The sequence below is a fragment of the Dryas octopetala genome, chromosome 8, assembly GCF_963921425.1.
Source record: "Dryas octopetala chromosome 8, drDryOcto1.1, whole genome shotgun sequence".
Lineage (NCBI taxonomy): Eukaryota > Viridiplantae > Streptophyta > Magnoliopsida > Rosales > Rosaceae > Dryas > Dryas octopetala.
Genome location: NC_141373.1, coordinates 16,137,660 through 16,150,199, shown reverse-complemented (window position 1 = coordinate 16,150,199; position 12,540 = coordinate 16,137,660). Strand labels below are relative to the sequence as shown.

At 35.7% G+C, this 12,540-nt stretch overlaps 1 long non-coding RNA gene across 1 annotated transcript; it reads right to left on the bottom strand.

Moving 5' to 3' along the window:
- Window positions 1-10,630: 10,630 nt before the first annotated feature.
- On the bottom strand, window positions 10,631-12,034 carry LOC147277629 (uncharacterized). The gene is made up of 3 exons (XR_015123994.1): window positions 11,784-12,034; window positions 11,516-11,608; window positions 10,631-11,348 (listed from the first exon to the last, which is right to left on the bottom strand). It is a non-coding gene; the product is annotated as an uncharacterized LOC147277629 (long non-coding RNA).
- Between the last annotated feature and the right edge of the window lie 506 nt (window positions 12,035-12,540).

The following is a 12,540-nucleotide window of genomic DNA, read 5'->3' as shown; positions in this document are numbered from 1 at the left end:
ATGTTTTTTTTTGTTTCATTTAATCAATGAGATGAAAATTTACAATCATATAAAAAGTCATAAAATTTGGGCTAATCATGTCTATACTGTTATTTAAAAAAGAGATTTTCTTTGTTGCACACCCTTTTTTTTCTTTGTTGCACACCCCTAATCACTTAATTAGTGATTTTACAAATTTGCCCCATTGTTAAAATACCCTAAAACCCTCCTCCAACACACCGCATCTCTCTCCTCCCTCCCCTCCCAACCTGCCTTGCCGAGCTCTCATCTCTCCAGCTTCTCTCCCCTCTCTCCGGCTCCTCTCTCCTTCTAGCTTGTTCATCTGATTTTTTAGGGTATTTTCTTGATATAATTCTCCGGTATATATGTCCAAAACTAATTTTTGTTGCATGTTTTTAAAATTTAATAGTGTTCTTTTTATGATTTAATGTTATTGTAATATAATATGATAAAATTTAATATATTTCATCTATTATATTATATATTAATTTGATATGTTATTAATAAAAAAAGTTATTTTTAAAAAAATAATAGAGACCTCGAATACTCCCGATGGGGACCAATTACCCGACGGGACTGCAAACCCGCCCCGAACCTGCCCATTGCCATCCCTAATAAGGACATACTAATTAATATAAAAAATTCGTTTGTTCATCCCCATCAATACCAGACTATCCCCGCCCCCGCCACCTTCCTCTAGCCCGCTGTCATCCCCTCCATCTCCATCTCCATCTATATCTCTCTATCTCTCCATCTCATCTCTCACTCACTCTACAAAAAAAAAAAAGATTTTTTGGACCAAACCTAAATCGTTCAGATCAACCAACCCAAATCAACTTTAGTCGGTTTGGATATTGGTTCGGTTTTTTCACTTTAATTGGTTTGGTTTGATTTGAAAATCCATAAACTAAATACAGTGATTTAGTCTTCGGTTTAGACCTAAAATCGAACCAAACCAATCTGTGCCCACCCCTACTTGATGACACGCGGCATTGGATGACTAGCCAGTCAATTCCCAACTCTCCAAGGAAACGTTCAGCCGACTTTGATCCTTATGAATAGTAGTCACTATTCACAAGGTGAAATCATGCTAACATAGCTCTGACATTTACTTTGCTCGGTATTTGTGATAACTGAGTGAGTGTTGGAGGATCCTTAATCGATATACACTGATGTCCTTTCTCGCTCATTGTTTGGGGTTTTGCCTCGCAGGGTGCTTAGTTTTGACGTGTCATCTTATATGACGTACACCTCATAGTGGAGGTCAGACTATCTCATTGACCACTTGGCCAATTTTGAGCATAAACTGTTTTAAAACCTCCGCCTACAAATTTATGAATAAATTATGGATGTTGGAAGCCCTTACTATTGTGGACAAGTATGAGAGTGGATGAACATCAGTGTTTGCATTTCATGAATTGATGCATGGTTGATTGTGATACTTGTGATTGGATTATGCAAAGTAATCCAAGACTGAGAAATGGTCTTCTTGATTGATTTATATCATTTTATGTTCTAATAATCCTAAGCAAAGTTAATCTGCAAATCTTATTATAAGTTCCACATGTTATACTTTGGTTTGAACATGTTAATGTCGATTGGATACCTTGTGAATGATATACTTGCAATTTTGGCCAGCTTGGCAAAACATGTTTGTTAAAACATTATCTTCTTATTTAAACTACCTTGAAATGCATGAAAATGTTTTAGACTAATTGAGTGTGTGATCAGTGGTATTAGTAATGCTCACCCCTACACAGTTTGTTAAGTTGTAGAAAACCCTTAGGAAAGAAACATGGTTAGCTTTGTAGAGCTCTCGGATAGTGAAGGATGAAGATGTGACAGCTGGAAAGATAGACCCCATAGCCCTGACATTCCTTCACCACCCACATCAGAATATACAAGTGATGAGGAAGAGGATCCCATCATGGATAAGTATGTTTTTACTCTACGCACACTTTTATTTTACCTTGATTTGATCTCTTGGCAAGAGAAAACTGTTGGTTATTGATCTAAGGAATAGAATGGCTCATTACTCTTTATGTCTCTTGTTGCTTTAACTTTCACAATTGGTTTTCTATTTTAAAAGTTTAATGAATCTCTCATTTGTCTATGTTGCTTTTCCCATCAATTTGAAAACAAGGGTCTATATTAGCATTTCATAAATTCAGCTTAAACTTATAAGCTCACTACTTGAGAATGCTTTCACTGGTTACATTTGTTTTGTTAAAAGCAAAAAGTTTACTCTGAATTTTGGTTTCAAAATCTAGTGTCAATCAGCCTTACATTGATCATTGGCTTTGAGATGGCTTAATCTCAAAGTTGGTGACCAATGTGGCACTGCCACATGCTCAAAGTGATAGACCCCACTTTGGGGTGTGACACTCTCACCTTCCGAAAAGAAAGAGATGTCCCAGGATAGAAAGACTCGCAAAATCTCTGGCAAGAGCATCAGAGTCACATATATGATTATATCCTGTAATGAGTTTTGACATAAGTGTCATATACAGGATGTAATCAGGACATAGTTTAAAAACAAATTCTCATGCCAAAATTCAATACCCAAATCCTAGTCTATGATCAAGCACATGTATAGAAGAAGAATTAAATCCATCAAATCTGAAAACTAAACAAAGTAAGGAAAAAGATCCATAGAGAAAATCATATTAAGGCTTCCTCTTAGCCTTAGCCTCTAATGTGTTCCTAGAGCATATTTTCTACGACGGCCATAGTTACTGGTTGATCATAGTGTGCCGCTTCCTCTTCGACATCCTTATATGGGACCCTTGGCAGCGGCCTTTGGCCCCTTTAGAGGTAATTCGTGCTGTGCCCATTACTATTCCCTGCGTCGTTTCTGATGTTGTTTCTTGCGTGCAGCGCAATGTAACGTAGTTGATTTGCCGGTTGTGGCACTACGAACTCCTGTGGTGGAGCTACCTGGCGTGGTTAAACTGCCGATTGCAACAAGACTGGCTCGACAATCTCGAGAACTGGTTGCTGATGTTGAGCCATTTGCTCCTCTAGTGGTGGTTGTAGAGGATTCTAGATGATTTGTTGGATGACAGGCGCGTCTTCGTTCTACACAACATTGGGTTGAGGCCTGTTTTAACCAAGCTATTGAGCCAAGCCACTCATAGTCAAGTTAAGCTTATCAAGACTGTTCCTCATGTCGGCGCGCTATGCCGTTTTCGAAGTCTTCCTGACACCTCTCATCTCTGTGAAAATTCCTTCCTCCATCACGACGAAAGTCCGTTCTAGGTAGGCCGTCATGCCGCGCATCCCTGCAGTTACTGCCTCAGTTGCCTCTGCCAGATTGATCTGCCTCCCACTGCCATTGCCTTCGTCAGTTGTCATTCTGTAACGCCCTAGAATTTTCCTATACTTTATTTTGAGCTTATAGAAATTTTCTAAGATTTATTTGAAGTCATTACTGATTTTCTGAAATTTATTTAAGGTTATTAGTAATTCATTTATTATTTTAGAAATTAAGGAAAACCATTTCTAAGTATTTCAGAAATTATTCAAGTAGGTTTTCACCGTTGCAAAAATAGTTTGAGGGCTTAGAATTGAAGTACTCGATAAGACGAACACAATGGTACTAAGATCATAATTATCCAAGGACCGGATTATTTATAGAGAATTTCGAAAGTTAGATTGTAATTTTGAGAAATTAGAAAAATTGAAGAAAATAGGTAAATAAGCACTTTCGAGGACATTTTCAATTGTTTGGAAAAAAACGTGTAAATCGTTGAAGAAACTAAAAATATGGGGAGATAGTATAGAATGTCACGAACAACATCTTATTCTTAGATTACACTGACAACTACGAGATAATTTCTGGTGAATTTCAGAAGAAATTAGAGAAAAGATAAAATTTAAATAGAAAATAAAATAGAAAACACTTATCGTGATCACTAAGGGTGAGCGCGGTGCGATTTGACTCACTTTTCCCCTAGAACCGTGCGCTGTGCCGGACATTAATACACGGTGCGGTTCGGTGCTTAAAACCGTGAAAGAAATAAAAAAACCAAACCAAACCAGACCATTCAAGGTGCGGTTCTCCACCACGGTTCTGGGCCTAATGGGCTATTATTCACTCGTCTTGCTTCTGATGTTGGGGGTCCATCCCTCCTAAACCCTAAATGCAGTAAATAAGAGAAGGCAATGAAGAAATCTAAATGATGCACAAATGCACAATATATAAACAAATCTGAATGATGCACAATATATAAACAAATCTAAAAGGTGCACAATATATAAAATAATCAATTCAGTTCCTTAAAACAAATCAATTCAGTTCCTAAGTCACTTTCTTTTAGCAAATTAGTGTAATCTACAGTGCTAATTGATTAATTCACTATCTTGTAACAAATCAATTCAGTTCCTAAGTCACTTTCTTTTAGAAATTACACAAAAATCCCTAATTGATTGAATTTCGAAACTTGCAACAATTACACAAAAATCCCCAAATTTGATTCTTTGAATTCGAAACCCTAGTTTCACTGTTTTAGAGTGAGAGACGAGACTTCATAGTGAGAGACGAGACTTCATAGTGAGAGAGATGACAAACATACGTGTTCATATTAGAAGCTGCGAGTCTGTGACCCTGCAACCTTTGAGTCTTCGACAGAGATGAGAGGCGAGAGGCGAGAGGCGAGAGACTGAGAGAGATGACTGAGAGCTGAAATTACACAAAAATCCCCAAATTAGAATTCGAAATCCTAGTTTGAAATTCGAAACCCTAGTGACAGATGAGAGACAGAGATGAGAGGGTGAAGTATGAGAGACGAGAGAATGAGAGATGCGACATTGAGACTTAGAGTGAGAGTGAGAGACAATGAGACATACCTGTTTAGTTGTGATTTGTGAAGCCTGCGACGGTGCGACCTTCTAGTCTTCGACAGAGATGAGAGGCGAGAGAGTGAAAGAGATGACTGAGAGCTGCAATAATTGCAGTGCAATTACACAAAAATCCCCAAATTAGAATTCGAAACCCTAATGACAAATGAGAGACAGAGATGAGAGGGTAAAGTCTGAGAGACGAGAGAAAGAGAGATGAGACATTAAGACTTGAGAGTGAGAGACAATGAGACATACTTGTTCAGTTGCGATTTGCGAAGCCTGCGACGGTGTGACCTTCTAGTCTTCGACAGAGATGGCGAGAGAGTGAGAGAGAGAGAGAGAGAGAGAGAGAGAGAGAGAGAGAGAGAGAAAGAGGCCAGCGCAAAAGAGCTGAGTGAGTCGAGTGAGTCAGTGACTGAGAGCTCAGAGTCAGACTGAAAGAGATGAGTGAGACTGTGAGACTGAAAGAGAGAGGGCGGCGCAAGATTGGGGTTTGGTTAATGTTTTAGCTAAGGGTGGGTTCGGTACAGTTACCGAACCGAAAATCTCAGACCGTGTACCGACCGAACCCCCCTCGGTTGGCCATTTTGGTTACCGAGACCGGTACCAGAATGTAGGTAAACCGGCACTCGGTTGGACCGGCATTCCCGGTCGGCTCGGCTCGGAATGGGAATTAACCGAGTGGGTTGAGCGGTGGCCTGATGAGAGGATCAAGAACATACCAGTTCGCCAGAAAATTGGCAGGGAAACTAGCAACCTTTTAAGCCTTCGATTTGCCACCTACGGTGGTCGGACGAACAACCCAAATACACCGAAAGACTCAAGCCGACGAGAGGAGGCTCTGGGTACCAACCACGAGTCACGACGACGCCGTAATCGCAGAGTTTGTCGGAGAAGACTACCGGCCTTGACTGGGTTTTGGGTTTTCGGAATCCTTGGGTGATCTGAGGATAGGGGAGGGAGAGGAGACAGAGGAAAGATTTTATGGGGTGGTCCCGTCGCCACCCAAGGCCGGACGACGGCAATTTCGCCAGTCAATGCTCGGCATGAGTACAGAGGGATGAGAGAGATGAGAGCATCGAGGGAGAGGAGAGAGAAATGAGATTTTTTTTTTTAAGCCATTGAGAGAAATAGAATTAATTTCTGATTTTGGGGGTTTAGTGTTTTGGGGTTTGGGGTTTGGGGTTTGGGGTTGGGGTTTAGAGTTTTTACTTTAAATATATTTATATATAAAATACATTTTTATACCCTAAAATATCTTTTTATATAATACATTTTTATAATTTATATAAAACATCTATTTATAAATTTATAAATTATAAATTTTTTAATTTATATAATACATTTCTATATAAAAACTAATTAAAATACCCTAAATTCTAATATTATACCATATCCTAAACCTTAGGGTATATAGGGTATAACATATAGTGATATACCATATTCTAATATTATACCATATTATAGTATTATACCATATCCTAAACATTTTTATACTTATATAATTATATACCAACTATGAAAGTATGAATTATAGTCTTAGGGTATAGGATATAAGGTATATGATTTAAAATTTTTAAAACACACAATAGGGTTTAGGGTATGAGATATAGAATATAGGGTTTAGAATTTAGTATATATTTATATATATAGTATATAGTCATATATGATATATTTATGGTTCAATTGAAATAATTATATTATATAAATTAGAAAACATATAAATTATTAATCATAGGGTTTAGGGTTTATAAATTTATATATGTTTTATAAACTATATAAATGTATATAAATGTATTATAGAAAGGTATTTTAGGGCATAGAAAATGAGAAATGTATAAAATTGTATTATTTTAAATTAAATGTTATATATACTCGGTCCGGTTCGATAAACCGACGGTTCTATGATCTGAAAACCGGAACTGGAACCGAACATGCCGGTTCGGTTGGCAAACCGATATTCCGGTATGGTTATTTTCGGCATTGGTTGAGCCGGTTTCGGGTTCGATCTCGATTTTTCGGTCAAACCAACCCAGCCCTAGTTTTAGCCTTTAGGTTTGTGTTTTACTGTTGTAGTGAATTAAGTTTTTTATTTTTGGGGTTTAGAACTTTAGATGGGGTTTCATCTTTTTATTACATTTACATATATTTTAATGATTTATAAAAATTATAAAACATATGTTTTGGGGTTTGGCAAGATTGGGGTTTCGTCTTTTTATTACATTTACAAATGTTTTAATGTTTTATAAAAATTATAAAACATATGTTTTGGGGTTTGGTAAGATTGAGGTTTCGTTTGGGGTTTGGTCTTTTTATTACATTTATATATGTTTTATTGTTTTAATGTTTTATAATTTATATAAAACATATTTTTTGGGGTTTGGCCATATTGGGTTTCGTTTGGGGTTTGGTCTTTTTATTACATTTACATATGTTTTAAATTTTTTAATGTTTTATAATTTATATAAAACATATTTTTGGGGTTTGGCCATATTGGGGTTTCGTTTGGGGTTTGGTATTTTTATTACATTTACATATTTTCAAATTTTTTAATGTTTTATAATTTATACAAAACATATGTTTTGGGGTTTGAGCAATTGGGTTTGTTTTGGGGTTTGGTTGGGCAAACTAGTTTATGTAACTAGACTATATAGAGTATATAGAATATATAAAATTTTAAACTTTATGGTTTAGGGTTTAGAGAATGAGAGATGAGTTGCAACCAAACCCTATACCATAAGTTTTAAATCCTTATACCATAAACCCTAATATCCTATAAGACCTATACTATATCCTAAACCTTATACCATAAATTTTAAATCTCATACCTTATTACCTTATATGGCATATACCCTATACACTTATATAGTATATAACTATATATTATACCCTAGAACTATAAACAATTAAAAATTTTAGTATATAGAGTATAAATTATAAATAATATACTAATTTTTTTTTATATAAAATATAAAGAATATACTAATTTTATTATATAGGGTAATGGGTATAACTAAAATTATATACTAAAACATTATTAATTTATTATTATATTATATATCTAGAAAATAGGTCATAGGGTTATATAAAATATATTTTAGGGTCTAAACCCTAAAATATAGCTAGGTTAATATTAATTTTGGAGCAAATTATCTGTAAGTACCTCAATTATACACTGTTTTTCAATTTAGTACCCCAACTTTAAAAATTTGACAAAAAGTACCTTAACTTTCATTTTGTGTCAAAATAGTACCTTCGTTAGTTTTTCTGTCAAATAAACCGTTATATGCTGACGTGGCAGGGGTATTTTCATCTTTTTACTCACATTTAAAAGATAATAATATTTTTAAAAACTTTTGAATAAATAAAATTCTTTAAAAAATTAAAAATTTTCAAAATTTTAAAAAGTTTAGACCCGGCCAAAAACTCATTTACACACAATATATCTTCAATAAAAATATAAGATTTTGGCTATATTGTGAATCGAACATGAGACCTCTTGGAACAAACTTCAACTCTCAACCAACTGAGCTGACTAGTTTATTTGTCTAATTGGTGAATCATAACATTTTAATAAGTTTTTCGTTTATATACTCTAATAAATTATTAATATGCTTTTTAAGTTATTATATAATACTATAATCATATAATGTGAGTAAATAGTAATAGTGTAAACTGTGTAATACTATAAATAATAAACTTTTAAACTTATATACAACATTACAAATTTACAACTATAGTTATTAAAGTTATTATAATAAACTTTTATAATACAATTATAATTAAAGTTATTAAACCACGATCGTTCATTAATTCAACGATCTGAACCGTTCATTATTTATGTTGATAGTTAAAGATCATCCTTACAAAAAATCGGCCAAATAGGAATTCATCTACCTGTTCGAATGTTCGATTATCATTAGAAAAACCACGATCATTCATTAATTCGACCACCGTTACGTCACTCTTACATTTTCGATTGAGCTAATTTTTTGCAAAAATTCTCTTTGAGTGGGGAACTAAAGTTTGAACAGTTCGGATCGTTGAAAACACGATCAATATGTGAGCTTCTACATATAAATACACTTGAAGAGTATAATTCTAATAACTTTCCCGTTGAAATCTTGTTGTTTCCATAATTATGAAGACCAAAACGTGATTTCAACAATCTGGCCCGTTCATTTTCTATATTCATAGTCAAAGATCATTCTTACAAAAAATCGGCCAAATCGAAATTCATCTACCCATTCGATTATCATTAGAAAAACCACGATCGCTCATTAATTTGACCACCGTTATGTTACTTTTACATCTCCGATTAAGCTTATTTTTTGCACGAATTATCTTTGAGTAAATAACTAAAATTTGAACGGTTCGGATCGTTGAAAACATATGTACATTTATGTTTTATTATAGTTGTAATGTTGTATATAATTTTAAAAGTTTATTATTTATGGTATTACACTATTACTAACATAATAGTATTATATAATAACTTAATAAACATATTAATAATTTATTGAAGTAAACAAACGAAAGAGCTATTAAACATGTTATGATTCACAAACTTAACAAATAAACTAGTCAGCTCAGTTGGCTGAGAGTTGAAGCTTGTTATGTGAGGTCTCATGTTCAAATCACAACATAACCAAAATCCCATATTTTTTTTTTGAAGATATATATGTGTCTAAATAGGATTTGGGCCCATTCTGGGCCGCCCGTTAGGCCCTAGCCCAGCCCGGCCCTCCAAGCCCGCAAGCCAAAGCCCAATGGGCAGGCCTTGGGCTTGTGTATTAAAACCTAAGCCCGGCCCAGCCTGGCCCGAAAGCCCGGCCCAGCCTGGCCCGAAAGCCCTATTGGGCTCCTATAATTCAAGCCCGAGCCCAAAATGTACTAACAATATACCAACTACAGTTGACCCAGAAGCAAGAATATAAATGTAGAATCTTTATGTTATACTTACAAACAAACAAATATGGTTGTTAGAGATGGTGATTTCACAGCAGACACATAAATTAGAAGAATTGCAAATTTTTTTTGTTCAAAAACAGAGAAAAATCATAAACTAAGCATCAGTTAAAATGAAACTACTGCACACATATTTTTGAGAAATTAATAGGGGGAGGGGGCAAACTGAAAACACGTATATACCACCAAAGTCGGATAACATAATGTTACACGTTAATTAAGGAGATTATGATATCACATGAAAAACTGATTTCTTATCCTGTAAAGACAATTTTGGCATTTTTTTTATTGTCTGACGTGGCTTTTTTTTTTTTTTATCTGACATGTCAGTGGTCAAAGGGATTTTTTTAAGGAAAAAAGTTTTAGTCTAAAGAGAGTACATTTTAAGCATTAAACTCTAATTTTACCAGGGGCCAAAAAAAAAACTCTAATTTTCCAAATAAATAACATGCACCAAAAACAAATACATAATTTAAATTCTGAGTAATACCCTTACACGTTGAATTAGTTACACCACGTGTCGGTGTATTAGTTACACTCAATAATTTTTCCAACTCTAGCAAGGCTGTAAATATAAATGGACTTGGATGCATACTCCAAAAACCCACATTTTCAGTCCCATACTCCTTTGCACTATTTTGGCCATCATATGAAACTATGAAAGAAAACAATCTGGATTTGGCTTGGGAAATTGAGAGTAGTTGAGACATTAAGATCATGCAATTTGAATGCACTCAACTCATCTTGTTACATCTGAGTTCTAGATCAATTCACTTATTCAACATTGAGTTTCAATCAAAAACAAGTAAACATTTGAAAATGACACGAGACATACATTGATTCAGCAAAACAATAAGCAATATTTCAAACTCTCGCCATTGTTGTAGAGTAAGTGCTTTACCACTAAAGCTATAAACCTCCAAAATAGTAAGCAATATTTATTCACTCAACGATTAAGTACAAGGTCTTGCATGTTACTGGAACCTGATAGACCCCAGCAGAAGAAACTTAGCAAATGTGCCTGCAGATGATGATCCCATCCCCTACAGAAGCATGAGAAATTTCGACTCGAGGGTCAGCTGCCACTGATTTGGTAAACTCAATTGTACTCTGCCTCCCATACTTTTTGATCTCTGGAACAGCCTCTTCAGGCAAAGCCACTGCTCCTCCCCAGAGTGTGTTATCATATACAACAAGCCCACCTATCTTTATCAGTTTCATCAGCCTCTCATGATAGTTCCAATAATTTTGTTTGTCAGCATCAACAAAGGCAAAGTCGAAATCCCCCTCATTCTTTGGCTGCCATAATTGCAATTACACAAAAATCCCCAAATTTGATTCTTTGAATTCGAAACCCTAGTTTCACTGTTTTAGAGTGAGAGACAGAGATGAGAGACGAGACTTCATAGTGAGAGAGATGACAAACATACGTGTTCAGATTAGAAGCTGCGAGCCTGCGAGCCTGTGACCCTGCAACCTTTGAGTCTTCGACAGAGATGAGAGGCGAGAGGTGAGAGAGTGAGAGAGATGACTGAGAGCTGAAATTACACAAAAATCCCCAAATTAGAATTCGAAACCCTAGTTTGAAATTCGAAACCCTAGTGACAGATGAGAGACAGAGATGAGAGGGTGAAGTATGAGAGACGAGAGAATGAGAGATGAGACATTGAGACTTAGAGTGAGAGTGAGAGACAATGAGACATACCTGTTCAGTTGTGATTTGCGAAGCCTGCGAAGGTGCGACCTTCTAATCTTCGACAGAGATGAGAGGCGAGAGAGTGAAAGAGATGACTGAGAGCTGCAATAATTGCAGTGCAATTACACAAAAATCCCCAAATTAGAATTCGAAACCCTAGTTTGAATTCGAAACCCTAGTGACAGATGAGAGACAGAGATGAGAGGGTAAAGTCTGAGAGACGAGAGAAAGAGAGATGAGACATTGAGACTTGAGAGTGAGAGACAATGAGACATACCTGTTCAGTTGCGATTTGCGAAGCCTGCGACGGTGTGACCTTCTAGTCTTCGAGAGAGATGGCGAGAGAGTGAGAGAGAGAGAGAGAGAGAGAGAGAGAGAGAGAGAGAGGCCAGCGCGAGAGAGCTGAGTGAGTCGGTGACTGAGAGCTCAGAGTCAGACTGAGAGAGATGACTGAGACTGTGAGACTGTGAGACTGAAAGAGAGAGGGCGGCGTGAGATTGGGGTTTGGTTTATGTTTTAGCCTTTAGGTTTGTGTTTTACTGTTGTAGTGAATTAAGTTTTTTATTTTTGGGGTTTAGAACTTTAGATGGGTTTCATTTTTTATTACATTTACATATATTTTAATAATTTATCTTTTATATATATAAAGCAAACACCTCCATTAGGTGAAATTTTTTGAAATCTCACAACTACCCATAGTTAATTAAATTTATTAAAACATACAATTTCAATTCGATAAGGACAAATAAGTAATCAACCACTCTTGCAATTAAACAAATTAAAAAATAAATATGAAAAATAATGCAGTATGACACCACGTTTAGGAGACCACGTTCTCTTTTATTTTTCTTTTGTATCCAAACCACGTTCTCTCTTCTTTGTGGGATGTGGTGATGGAACAAAATGGTTGGGAGTTGAAGGTGATTGGGTTGCTCAGATTGTGAAGAAGAAGAAGCGTGGTGGGAATTGGAAGAGGAATGAGGAATAAGAAGCGTGGAGGGAATAAGAAGTGTGGGGGTATTTCTATTACCAAA